This window comes from Myodes glareolus, chromosome 14, assembly GCF_982192425.1.
Source record: "Myodes glareolus chromosome 14, mMyoGla1.1, whole genome shotgun sequence".
NCBI classification, from domain to species: domain Eukaryota; kingdom Metazoa; phylum Chordata; class Mammalia; order Rodentia; family Cricetidae; genus Myodes; species Myodes glareolus.
The window spans coordinates 66,627,760-66,640,590 of record NC_142039.1 but is presented as its reverse complement, the minus strand read 5'-3'; the positions used below and the strand labels follow the sequence as shown (position 1 = coordinate 66,640,590).

The 12,831-nt window shown below is 48.4% G+C and overlaps 1 protein-coding gene across 3 annotated transcripts in view; it reads right to left on the bottom strand.

The window, feature by feature from the left end:
* Spin1 (spindlin 1) overlaps nt 1-2,062 on the bottom strand; it is a 50,204-nt gene extending 48,142 nt beyond the window's left edge. Inside the window, exon 1 of one of the 3 annotated variants that reach the window (XM_087896590.1) lies at nt 1,907-2,062. The gene's annotated coding sequence lies outside the window, so the exon portion shown is untranslated. Of the gene's footprint in view, nt 1-1,160; nt 1,312-1,384; nt 1,511-1,906 lie in introns of those variants that run through there. The other 2 variants (XM_087896591.1, XM_087896592.1) reach the window with 2 other exon arrangements.
* Between the last annotated feature and the right edge of the window lie 10,769 nt (nt 2,063-12,831).

Genomic DNA, 12,831 nt, shown 5'->3' with positions numbered 1-12,831 from the left:
CTACAGGGTAATCACTTATTTTCCCGGAGGCAGAACCAGGAGTCCACCACGCACAGAGGAATAGCTCTACCACTGAGCTCTCCCTCCAGCCTCCTTCCGACTTTCTGAAAATTACATTACCCAAGATGGCCTTGAATTTCCAACCCCTGCCACCAGTCCTTGGAATTACACGCCTGGTGTTGCTAGATCTGGTGATGGTATCCTAAGTAATCTCGACGCGACCAAGGGTAAAGACTAGATGCGGGGCGCAGGACAGCAACCTCACACTACCGTCTTGAGCTATCCCCATCTCCTTTGAACACTAAAAGCGGAATCAGAAAAGTTTTAGAAATCAGTGAAAATCTATTTTTTAATCATCTTAAGCAGGGCTCAGCGGTTAAGCGCACTCACTGGCTGCTCTTCCAAAGGACCCAGGTTTGATTCCCAGCACCCACGTGGCACTCAACTGTCTAACTCCAGTCCCAGGGGATCAGAGCCCTCTACTGGCCTCCCTGGGCACCAGGCATACATGTAGTGCACAAACAAATAGGCAGACAAAGCACCTATACACACATATTTCAAAATCCCTAAGCATAAAAATATGGTCCCTCATGACAGTGCGGCTTGCACTCCCGGCCAAGACAGAATAGAGTTTAAATCTCCAGTCTCGAGTACAAGAGACTTCATACAAATTAATTTAGACTGAAAACCCTTTAGCTTGATCCATTTCATAGGCATTTTAATAAGATGTTAAGCTAATCTCATTTTACTTATTGTAACAAACACTACACATTTTTATAACTATATAGGTAACGTTAACCATTATCAAACCTGATAATGAACATCCTCTAAATCAGACACCGATTTTTTTTCCCGTTTTCCCATTAACTAATGCTGAAGGGGTGAAAAAGAAGGCTAAAGATGAGCCTCTTCTCCTCTATCTTTCCAAAATTTCACCACCTCTAAATTGTGCTCAGGATATGTAGGTAAAAACGACTAAGATCGGGTTTCATTTTCACAGCCTAACAAAAGCTATGCAGAAGGCCATTACTCTCCATCAATCCTTTCAGGCTGCAGTTTCTTCCAGAAAATTCCAAGGAAAGTTACTGAGGCATTCGCATTTCGGTACGGACCCCATCTTCCGCACTAGTCACACTGAAATCCTTTACACTTAAACGTACCTTGTACAGCTTGTGGATGCACACGATAAATAAACCTTTAAGCCAGGAGTAAGACTTCAGAATAACCCTTACAAAACCCGAAACCCAATTCGCTGATTATAAAAACCAAATCAATATAAAAACAATTGCGTAAACAAACTTTGAGATGCGCAGGCAACGACGAGGTTGACTGAAGCCATTTCTCAACCCCACACCCCCTCCTCCCGGAAAGGCCCAGAACGCACCAGCCGTGCAGGAAGCCACCAGGGACCGCGACCCCCAGCGCTGCGCAGTACCCGCACCGCGCCGCGCTTCACCCCGGCGCGAACCGGGAGGCAAACCCAAGGTCACGCGGGCCCCAGCCCCGAGCCCCCCAGGCAGGGCGTCACCGGGGTGACCCGCCGCGGGGGTCCCGCCACGCCCCTCCCCCGCCCGGTTACGCAATGCCGCCGCCCCCGCCCCCCGCCCGGCGCGGAACAAAGCGCGCGGGAAGCGGTCGCCGAGCTGGGGCAGGGACCCCGCCAGCGCCATGTTGGCGGGGGCGGCGGGGACCGGGCGGGGGCGACGAACAAAGGAACTCGCGCAAGCCCGGGCACTAGCCCGCCGCGCCCCGGCCCCGCCGAGCCCGGCCGGCAGGGGGCGCTGAGGGGCGCCGCCCGCGGACAATGCGCCCGGGGCCCGCGGGCTGCGCTCACCTGGGTCCGCGCGCCGCGAGGCCCACCCGCTCTCCCCTCACAGTCCTGCGCCCGGCCCCACGCCCGTCTCACCTGCGGGCCGCCGAGGCTGCCCACGGGGCCGCCGTGGCTCGCTCGTGCTCCCCGCCGGCCCAGCCCGAGCCAGACGGCGCCTCCCCACCCCCGCTCCTCGCCGCGGCCGCCGCCCGCCCCCCGGCCGCCACGGCGCACGCGCACTGCGCCCGCCGAACTGCGACGGCCGCGCCGCCCCGGCGCCCGGCGCCGCCGGAGACACTGCGCAGGCGCGGGTAGGAGGCGGAGCCTTGCGGCGAGGGCGGGGCCTGGCGCTGCTCACCTGGAGGGTGGGGCGCGCACCCGTGGCCGCCAGGTGCGCGCCGGGAAATCGCGGGCCGCGCGCAGACCGGATCTCCCTTAGGAGCGCATCAGGATCAGGGAGGCGAACGGCGAGCCGCCGGTGTCCGGGCGCCGGCATTTGCACTTGCACAGGAGAACGGGTGTCAGGAACTATCCTTTCTCTTTGTCCTGGGACGTTACATCCGCTGTCTCCCGGTCTGGCGAGCTGCGGAGATGCAAGGGGCTGGGTCACGTGACCGTGCACAGCGCAGGTGCACCCTCGACCCTGCCGAGCAGCAGCTTTGGGTTGCAGGACGCGAGCCCTTTAAAAAATATGGATGGGCTTGCCAAACTCCCTCGAAGACACACCGCCTCGCTGCACGCCGCACTGCGCAGAGGCCGGGAAGCTCGGCTCAGCTGTAAAGCCCAGGGCCTCCTGCGAACACCTGCTGAGAACACCTGCTACAAACACCTGGCCTGGCCTAGCTGCAGCCACTGTCCTAGAAGTCACCCCGAGCTCCTCGCGAGGCTACAAGCCAAGACTTCGCCCGATCGCACGTGAATCCGTGCGACTTCGGTTCGAGTTAAGACGCCTTGAGGATCCGCTTGACTGTGTGCAGAAAGGGGGAGAGAGGAAACATCCAGAATGGTTTGGTTTGGAGGGGGTGGGGATCGAGTGCGGGACCTGGTGGTTCATCTGTATATCACCCAGCCCGGTATGCTCCTGTCTCCTAACCCCTAGCCGAGTCTCTGGAGCCAGGCGGTCACCGACCTGGTTCCTCGAGTGCTACTGCACTGCCGCATTGTCATAAGCCAGTGTTGTCAGGTCGAATTACGAGACGTTATTGGAAAGCCCTTAGCGCACTACAAACCTGCAGCACGGTTGTTAATTCGCAGTTCTCTTTGGGCACCTTTTTTTTTTCTTTAAAATAAGATTGATATGTGCCTGCTCAAATTAAAATGTTTATCTCAGCTGACACTCTTGTCAGAAGCAACCTTATCAACCGACCAACGGGAGGGCTAATTTCAGTCGAGACACAGCCAGCCTCGTGAGCACTGAGAGACGATTACCTTTTGTTGTTGTGTTGAAGGTTTGATAGTGAAGGCTGACAGGAACAAGGAAGAGTGTGATGGGAAGGAGGCTCGAGTGGTTAGTCTGGAACACTTTGTTTCCTTAGTGAAGTGCCTGAGTTTCTGTTGTGTTAGGGTTCTCTAGAGGAACGTGTGTGTGTGTGTGTGTGTGTGTGTATACATACATATATATGATTTATTAGAATAGCTTGCAGACTGTGGTCCAGCTAGCCCAGCATTCCAGTAGTTGTTCAGTCCACAAGGCTGATGTCTCAGCTGGTCATCAGTATACACTGATATCCCAAAGAAGTGGGATCTAATTGTCAGTGAAGCAGTGGACTTGCTAGTGAGAACAAGAACAAGCATACAAAGACAACAAGCTTCCTTCTTCTATGTCCTTTGACTGCTGGCAGGTGTGCCCCCAGATTAAAGGTTTATCTCCCTACCTCAAAAGATCCAGATTGTATCTTCTCACCTCAAAGATCTCAATTAAATGATGTAATTAAGCAAGAATCCCTCTCGGGTGTGCCCAGCCATTTGGGGGCTTTTAGTTTTAGATGTAGTCAAGTTGACAACCAAGAATAGACATCACATCTGCCTAGCAGTATTGATTATTTGGGATCTGGTTATTGGGAGGAATAGAGTTTTTGGGTTGTTTTGCTTGAAACAGAGTCTCGCTGTCTAGCTGACCTAAGGTGTGTTAGCCCTGTGCTCTGTAGGATGGCATCATCCCTGGCTTCTACCCACCTGAGACCACTAGCAGACACTCCTCAATACTGGCCAACCAAACCCTCCATGTCTACCTTCTCTCCTGTCTTCCCAACCCTGGTTTAAATTTGTTTCTACCGATGGTCTCCAGCAAACTGTCAAAAATATAGAAGCCGCACTCCAGAGCTGTGGGTGCCTAAATTGGATCTGGGGACAAGGTTAGTTTGTTTGTTGTTTCTTGTTGTTGCTGTTGTTGTTGTTGGTTGGTTGGTTGGTTTTTGACTTTTGGTTGTTTGGGACAAGATCTCATATAGCCCAGGCTGGCCTGAACTTTTTATGTAGCCAAAGACCATCTTGGACTCCTTCCTCATCCGCTTGTTTCTTCCTCCTAAGAGCTTGGATAACAAGCATATGCCACCACATCCAACTCAACTTGAACCTTTCTGGGTGGTGGCGGCACATGCCTTTAACAGCAGCACTCAGGAGGTGGAGGCAGCCTGAGTTTGATCTGGAACCCACATGCCGAAAAGAGAAAAACAGTTTCTGAGGGTTGTCATCTGACCGCCACACCTGCACTCCGCCATTCACACCGACCCAAATAAAACAGAATCTAAAATGTTTTATTAAAAATCTAATAAACTCTAGCTTTGCTTCCTACTGACTCTTGTTAAAATTCTCTTCTGCCATGAAGTCCAGGATCCTGCTTTCCATTCCTGGGGGCCTCTTGAGGATTAGTGAACTCCTTGGGCTACTGGCAGCCATTCTGGGCTATTTTGCCTGCTGACAAGGATTCTCACAGTTAAATGGTGACCTACAGTAAAGTTCCTGCTAACTCCACGACTGGCACCAGCAACTATAGGTTTACTGATCTGCTGGTCAGGCCCCTCTCACTAGAAGATCTTGGTATAGCTGGTCTCACAAGGACAGAGATAGTTCTGTTGGGCCTGCATGGGTACTAGGGACAGAATTCTTAGAGCCATAACCACTACACTTTTGTTGAATTGGGCTTGGCCTAAAACTACCTCTATCTAAGGATAAATAAAGGTTGGCCTAAAAAGCAGCCTCCAAAATAGTCAACTGCACCCTTGCTTGCTGTGTGAACAAGGTGTAGCCTAACATGAGCATGCTTCTGTTTACAAGCGAATCTCAGCCGCATCCCAGCTGAGCCGCTGCTAGTTGCAGATTACTAAATGAGCGCACCAAGCTCTATAAGGCAGATGTGGACTCTGAGTTACTAAGGTGTTTTCTGTCTGTCATTGCCTTTTCTCTAGCCACAAGCATAACCTGGATATATGGTAGGTCCAGGCATACTAAAGCAACTTTGGTTCAGAATGGTGCTTGGTTCTAGAACCTCTGTCTTGCTCATTGACAACTTGCTTGATTGTTTTTTCTGACATAGAATGTCATAGTCTAAGGCTGTACCTCCAACTCATTATGTAACCAGGGAGGAACTTGAACTTCTATTGCAAATGCTTTTACCCTCAAGAGTGTTGGGGTTACAGATATACAATACCACAGCAAGTGTGTTCACTATTGGGGATGGATCCCAGGACTGTCAGCTTAGCGGTTTCCCCAAAGACTTGACTTTGAGCAACTCAAGGTTTCTCTAACACTCATTACAAGGGCACTGTGGGGGGTGGGGGTGGGGGGAGTCTGTGAAAGTCATTAGATCTCAGATCAGAAGGCTGCAGTGTAAGAAAGTGGGATCAGACATAGTTGGTTGGCATAGCCACCCCTAGCAGTATCCTCTCCAGATGCCTGTCACACTTGGTACCATAGGAAGCTGGAGGAGGTGAGGCTGTGTGCCCAAGGCTAAAGTTATGTTTCAGGTTTCAGTTACTGTGCTTAAGAGAAATATAAAACAGAAATGCCTCTAGCCTGTAAGCGCCACTTGCCCAAGAAAGATAACGTCCTGGAATGTGGGGGCTGTTTATGTAAGGTAAGGAAAAGTCACCTGTTTTTCCTTCTGTAAAGAACTTGGTTTCCGCAACTACACAGAATATACTCAATCATATGTGGTGGGAGGTATGTCAGGATGTATGTTTGCCCCTGATTGGACAAAGGTGGGGTTTGCCTTTATCAGCCTCTGACTAATGTAATCCAAGGCCGTTCTCTGGGAATCCCAGGTGTGGACCTAGCCAGTGTCCATTGTCACTGCCAGTATTTAATAAAGCTTGCTTCAAATTCGGTTCAAAAATTGTGGTAGTGGTCTTATTCTTGCCCGGAGGGATTAACAGTCTCGGTCTCCCAGGTCTTTTCCTGTAAGCACCCTTGTTTCTGTCCTCTGAGATGTCTCCACTGTCCAGACCAAAGCTGTGCTGAGAGCAGGTGCTAACTGTGAATCCCCCCACCACTCAGATGTCTTACTCTTCTCTTGCTGTAATAAACCATCCCAGCAAAAGCAATTGAAGAAAGTGAGGGCTTGTTTTGTTCACAATTTGAGGTGCAGTTCCGTCATGATGGGGAAGTCAGAATGGAGGGAACTTGAAGCTGGTGGTCACAGTCAGGAATAGAGAGAGCAGTGACCCACAGAGGGCATATCTTCCCACCTCATTTAAGATGTTGCCCCCAGGGGCATGTTCAGAATCCCATCCCGCAGACTCTACAGCCTTTCAGTTGACAGAAACACTCTTCAGCCTTGATCTTACACACCCTTGCGAACAGGATGCCCATGAGCCCAAGTTCCTCTTCAAGAAGGCTGACTGAAACTAGTTTCAGCCTAAGATGGCTGCCAGGGTGACGTCATGAAACTTCTAACTTCATTCTAACCCCATCTGCATGCAGACGACTTACCTCCAAAGCCACACTAGTCAACAATTGCTATGACAACAAGGAAGGAACTACAAGGAGAGAAAAAAAAGAACAGGGTCTGAATGCTAGGAAAATGTTCCCCCATTTCCAGAAAGATAGCTGTTCCTCCCCTTACTAGCCTATCACCCCAAGGGTTGAAAAGTTGATGTGTGAGACAGTCTCTCTGCTACTCAATTGATCTTGATCCACATTTCCAGTCAAAGGGGGCAAAACTGGGTAACGAAAGGGTTCATTGACAACAACTGAAGACCAGCTAGGACCTGTAGATGCCTCAGGTGTAACCCACAGGCAGAGGCAAGTTAGAAAATAAGGGATCATAGGGAAGGAAATGGAGCCTCTTGCCCCTACTTACTGAGAACATAGTGAATGTCATAAGGGCCAATATTCCATAAATCCCATTTTGTAAAGCTTATTTTAGGTCTGCCATATCCCTGGAATTTAATGGTCTCCCCAATTTCCTTCATATCCTTTGTGCTTCTTCTTTTGAAGCTATCCAATCATTAAAGACTGGGAGACCAGACCCCAGCCTATAGGAGACAGATACACCCTTCACCTGCATTAGAATAAAAACCAAGTGAGCTTTCTGTCCCAGTGTGCTTGTTAGTATGGTTTGGGCTATGGAGGGAGTTGGATCACAGGCATGTTCCACCATGCTTGGTGCATGCAGTGTGGAAGTGAACCCAGGGTTTCATGAATGCAGTTCACACCCTGACTATATCCCCAGCCCAAAACAGTCATTTTCTATCAGAGCTCAAATGTCTGGCAATTAGAGATTGTGCAGACACACATACAATTCCCAACCCCTCCAGGATTCCATTCTGTGATGATTTGGATAGGAATGGCCCCACAGACTTGTCTTTGAATGCTTGGTCACTCAGGAGAGGCACTCTTAAGAGGTGTGGCCTTATTGGAGGAAGTGTGTCACTGGGAATGGGCTCTGAGGTCTCAGAAGCTCAAATGGGGCCTAGTGACTCAATTCTTTTCCTGCTGCCTATGGATCAAGATGTAGAATTTTCAGCTCCTTCTCCAGCACCACATCTGCCTCTATGCTCTTACTGCCATAACAGTGAATTAAACCTCTAAACCAGCCCCAGTTAAATGTTTTCCTTTATAAGAGTCGCCATTGTTTTGGTGTCCCTTCACAGCAATAGAAACCCTAACTAAGACCTCCCAGTGTCGCTGTTAAAGAAAGAAAACCACAGCCCTTCTAAATCCTGCCCAAACATATGTCAAGTTGTTATGAGTCTGTAAGGACAAAACCTAGATGAGTCTGTTAGGACAAGTCTGGGGCAAGTCCAGGAAAAATGGCACTAGCAGACATGTGTGCAGTGATGCTAAGAGTGACGTACAGGCAGACAGGAGTGTTAATCTGGAGTGTGACGCAGGGAAGAGTGAGGTAAGGCTGAAGAATAGTATATAAAAAGTGAGGAAAAAAGATAAGAAGGCATTCTCAAGATGATCTGCTAGAGACTCTGTCGGAGAGGTGCCAGAGAAACTCTACAGCATCGAGAATCAATCAATCAATCAATCAATCAATCAATCAACGAGACATTGGACCAGAGATCTTCCAAGAGCCAGAGAACAAGCTCTTGCCTGCGGATCAAGACTTGCTGATCCAGAGGTCTACGTCGAGAGCCACGAGCCATCATCAGGTTGTACACCCCAATGCCTTATTAGATAGAATATAGTAATGCTTGCCTAGGATTTAGAATTATATGTGTGCTTGTGTGGTATTATATCCTTGCCTGTGATGATGACACTTGCTTATTGGCTGTGACAGAACAATTGTAAGACCTTGAAGTGCCTATACAATAGATGTAGTTCAGACAAAGCAGAGAACTGCTACCCTGAGTGTCATTCACTTGCAGACCTCTGGTGTGGGAGAATTGCCTGTATTCTGTCAATCATATTTTAATAAAACGCTGATTGGCCAGGCAGGCAGTATAGGTGGGAAAGCCAGACAGGAAGTAGGGTTGGAGCAAAGAGACTGGGAATATTCTGGGACGCAGGAAGCTCCCTCCGCAGTTCTGCCCAGACCACCAGAGAGGAAAGATGTAAGCTGCCCCAGTGGAAAAGGTACTGAGCCGTGTGGCTAACGTAGATAAGGATAATGGGGTAACATAAGTTATAAGAGCTAATAAGTAGCCTGACCTAATGGGCCAATCAGCTTTATAACTTATAGAGGTCGCTGTGTGATTGATATTCTCTGGGACTTGCCGACTGTGGGGTACTGGGTGGGAACAGATACCCCAACAAGCCGGCCCTCATGTTACATATGGTGCCCAGACGTGGATAGCTGAATCCACAGAAAGTTTGGGATAGAATAGAGTAAAGTATGTTTTCTTGATAGCAGCAATTTCTCCGGTCTGCTCTGCTTGCTAGAGGCAAGCAAGGCTTTCATCTAAGAGAAGCTTCCTGACTCAGCTTTAGCTGCAAAACCCTGCAGCTCTTTTAAGAGGTCCTGCCGCAAAACATTTAAACGGTGTTGATGAAAAGCTGAATGCATGCTTTTCGGTTTTCAGCCATAGCAGGAAAAAAGCTGCGCTGCTTTAAAATGCTGGCTTTCTGGACTGTCCTGCCAGGGCAAACTCTGACTCTTTCAGGCAGGCAGTCCGACTGAGTGTGATCTGTGAGCAGAGTGCTCCAGCTTGCTTGCTGGCAAGGACCTTGAAACGTCATAGAGTTGTGGCAGTGAACACAGCTCTGGCTGGTATCTCAGACATGAGGCTGGAAAGCTAAGGAATAGGCTGGATCTAACTGTCAAAGCTACGGCTTTAGTCCTACCCATTGAAGACTCGTGTGGTCAGAAAAAGAGAGATAGACAGTAAATAGAGATTCAAAGAGGAAGAAAACCTCTAAATGGTTTACTATGTGTTAAAAATATATGCAGGATAAAAGTTAAAGTTCTTAAAGTAAAAAGAAAGAGAGTAGTTGGGTGTGGTGATACACACCTTTAATCCCAACACTTGGGAGGCAGAGGTACATTGACCTCTGTGACCTCAAGGTGTGGTAGTACACGCCTTTAATCCCAATGCCTGGGAGGCAGAGACAGATCTCTGTGAGTTCAAGGACAGCCTGGTCTATAGAGTTATTCCAGGACAAAGATATACAGAGAACCTGTCTCAAAAAGTAAAAGTGAAAATAAAAGAAATAGAGGTTAAAATAAAGATGGAAAATACACAGAGAATCTTGATACTGTATGCTATTATGCTCTCTTTGAATTGTTTGAATGCTGAGGAAGGAGCAACAGCTGCTAAAAGACTTTTGTTTATAAATACTGCTGAACTAACCCAAGATAGGTATTTTGAAAATACCTTGGCTTCAAAACTGAAGTCAAAAGGTATGTTACTTTGGAGAAGAGATTTTGCTTTTGTTTCCACAGAAAATGAGAGGTTGTGGATTCATTCTGAGTTAAGAAAAATCCAGTATGATCAAGGAAGGCCACCTGAGAAATCTCCGACAGGAACAGATGACCCAGATGTCTGAATTCTATATCCAGAACAGATTCAAGACTGCCGCATGAGATGATCAAGACTCACAGGATACTCCAGTCATGACTTGATTATAACTCTAAATTTTCTTTAGGTCCCCATAAGATTATCAACGCCCCCAACCAGCAGGAAGTAGCCTGAAATACTATGCCCACATTCCCAACAAATGGACTATGGGTATTTTCCTTTGTTTAAAAAAAAAAAAGAGGGAAATGGTGTTGGAGAATTGTCTGTATTCTGTCAATCATATTTTAATAAAATGCTGATTGGCCAGGCAGGCAGTATAGGTGGGAAAGCCAGACAGGAAGTAGGGTTGGAGCAAAGAGACTGGGAGTATTCTGGGGCACAGGAAGCTCCCTCCACAGTTCTGCCCAGACCACCAGAGAGGAAAGATGTAAGCTGCCCCACTGGAAAAGGTACTGAGCCATGTGGCTAATGTAGATAAGGATAAGGGGGTAACATAAGTTATAAGAGCTAATAAGTAGCCTGACCTAATGGGCCAATCAGCTTTATAACTTATAGAGATCTCTGTGTGAATGATTTTCCTTGGGAGTTGCCGGTTGTGGGGTACTGGGCGGGACAGAAACCCCAACAAGCCGGCCCTCATGCTACAGACCTCCAAGGAGGCCAGAAGGCCCACTCAGTAGGGCTCACAAGTGAACCACAAGAGATCTGGAGGCACCATCTGGTAGGGGACACTAAGTGTGCATGTTCAGGCATGTTTCTGCTGTGTTCGGGGAATATCACATGGTGGTGGGGATGTTTACTGAGTGGAGAACCCTAAAATGTGCACAGCAATAGCATGGTCCAGCCTTTCCCACAGCGAGCTGACTTCCTTCCGTGTCCCCTGATACACTGCCACCATTCGGGCTACTTCTACACAGCACACACATAAGTGCTTTTAAGTGCTATCCTCAGAGAAGCCTCCCCTGACAGTGCATGTTTGGCTCACCCCCCCCCACACACACACACACACGCTTCTCTCACCTATATTGGATGACACTGATCCCATCTGTTCTGCCAGCGTTGGGTTTTTTGCTGTTTTATTTCCTGGGCCTTCACCCCATTATAAAGGCCAAAGGGCAGGCATGAAATCTAGTTTTATTGCCAGTCTACTCCCTAGACAGCAGTTGGGAATCAACCCTTTTGTCATAGATGGCTGGGAATTGTCCTGGGAATATCCAGTCACATGGGTGTGTTAGGCCATAGAGCCTAAGAAAATAGTGGACATTGGGGGATGGGTTAAGCTATTCTTAATCACTCTTAAGGAGTTATAGTGGACATTGGGGGATGGGTTAAGCTATTCTTAATCACTCTTAAGGAGTTACATCAACTATCAAAAGTTCAGATGGTTAGTGAGATGGTTCGGTGTCTAAAGCACTTGCTGCACAAGTGGGAGGACCAGAGTTCGGGTCCTCAGCACCCATGTGCAAGCTGGTGACACGGTCATTGTCACATGCTGTTTGTGCTCACTGAGACGTTCACCACTCCAGACTTTTAAGTCCATTGAACTAAAAGCATCCTCAAGGCCACTTGTCCAGGGATAGGCTGGCCAACCCCAGAAAGAAGAGCAAAACAGTCCAAAACTAAAAACATTATGTCCTTGAGAAGAGATACAAAGTGAACCATCCAACAGAGGTTACTATTGTTTAGCATGGGATACAAACTACTTGCAGGGGGGCGGGGCAGAGATTCGCCCCTGGGAAGCCCAGCCACGGAGGGGAAAACTCGATTAGAAACTCAGGTGACTGCCTCAGCTTCCCCAGTCAGCTTCTGCTGTGAGCGGTGAGCACAGGGTTTGAGATTGTCTCTGTCCAGTGCTGGTTGTTCTTTTCCTTGGAAGCTTCCTTGCCGGGACACTGCTCTGCCTGGGGAGTCTCCATTGTGAACTCCAGCTGGCAGTCTCCAGGAGGCTTCCTCAGCTAAGGTCTGTGGGATGTTCTAAATGCCCAATGTGTCTGTCTACCTAACTAACTCTCCAGCTCTTGGTATTTACTCTCTTGCTTCAGCTTGTTGTACACCTAATAAACTCATTCGAAAAAACAAAGTATGGCTGTTGTAGGTCATTCTCCACACTGTACAGAACGTTCTTTGTGTTTCTGTTCACAGTGCCTATTGTTTTATGTGTGTGCATACGTGTCAGGCCCAAAGGAAACTCCTTTTCCCCAAATTCCAAAAGGCAGAAGGGACACATGACTGTGGTGCCTGTTAGCATAGCAAAGACATGCTGGTCCCCAGGCTCCTTCAGTATCACAAGTACTATTCCAGGGTTCGTCCCCTACCCTAAACTTCTTCAGCTCAAGAACTCCCCTTCCCCAGGTGTGCGCACACAAGCACACACACACACACACACACACACACACACACAAATATAAGAAATCCTAGATCAAGTTTATCTGTGAACAATTTTCCTTTGAGTTCTGTAATATCTGAAGGTAGCCTGGATTTGAGAACTGTTAAAAAGTCAGAAAAGAGAAAATTAACCTAAGGTGGCTATGACATGCTTGTAGGTCAACCAACCCAACATTATGAACCCTTACAGCACAAAGCTACTGCCCAAAGAAAGAATACAAACATTAGAAC